This window comes from Frankliniella occidentalis, unplaced genomic scaffold, assembly GCF_000697945.3.
Source record: "Frankliniella occidentalis isolate FOCC.00 unplaced genomic scaffold, Focc_3.1 Scaffold34, whole genome shotgun sequence".
Classification (NCBI taxonomy): Eukaryota; Metazoa; Arthropoda; class Insecta; order Thysanoptera; family Thripidae; genus Frankliniella; species Frankliniella occidentalis.
In genome coordinates, this window is record NW_026267164.1 from 121578 (window position 1) to 122260 (window position 683).

The 683-nt window shown below is 60.3% G+C and overlaps 1 protein-coding gene across 1 annotated transcript in view; it reads left to right on the top strand.

Moving 5' to 3' along the window:
- The window catches only part of LOC127749136 (histone acetyltransferase KAT6A-like), a 17810-nt gene that overhangs the window by 1908 nt on the left and 15219 nt on the right, over positions 1 to 683 (top strand). The gene's annotated exons all lie outside the window — the stretch shown is intronic.

Sequence of the window (683 nt, forward strand, 5' to 3'; positions counted from 1 at the left end):
CCAAAAGCGGGGTCCAGGGGCTGTAAAGCTTCTTCTCCAGGGCGCCCTTCTCTCATGCCTCGTCGCTGGTGGACCCGCCCTTGCTTCATTTACATTACATATTAAACTACACCGACACGAGATACGCTGATCGAGCCGAGTTGAGGCTTGGCGCGGCGCTTCCCTTCGCCGTTGGATAAGTCGGTGTATACAAAGAGAAAAGAAAAGTACGAGTTCGTTTTATCCGGCGTTTTGCAGAGTAAGGGAAACATGGAAACCATTATGCGAAAACATATCGCACAACGTCGGAGTCTTTTTTTTCTTTTCTTTTCCTTTGCGTTGTGCGGCTTCCGCCTACCGCAGTGCCGCCGTGCTGGACCGTAAGTGGCTCCCACCCGACCCCAGCCCACCCGCCCTGCGGCGCCCGGGGCCAGGGCCGGGGCCGGGGCCGCCAGGGGCGCAGGCCGTGCTCGGCCACCTCGGCGACGGAGAGACACCCGAGCCACTAACAAGCAGTGCGGGGCGGGGGAGAGGGAGAGCGAGAGAAGGAGAGAGGAGGGGAGAGTTATTAGCCAGTGCGTCGCCGTGTCACAGGTTAATGGAAGTTGCGTAAGGTCAGCGCAGGAGCCGCAGGGGAGGGGGGAGGATAATGCCGGGCTGTTACCAGTGACCTGCGGCACCTCCCGAGTCTCACGCCTCCGCCC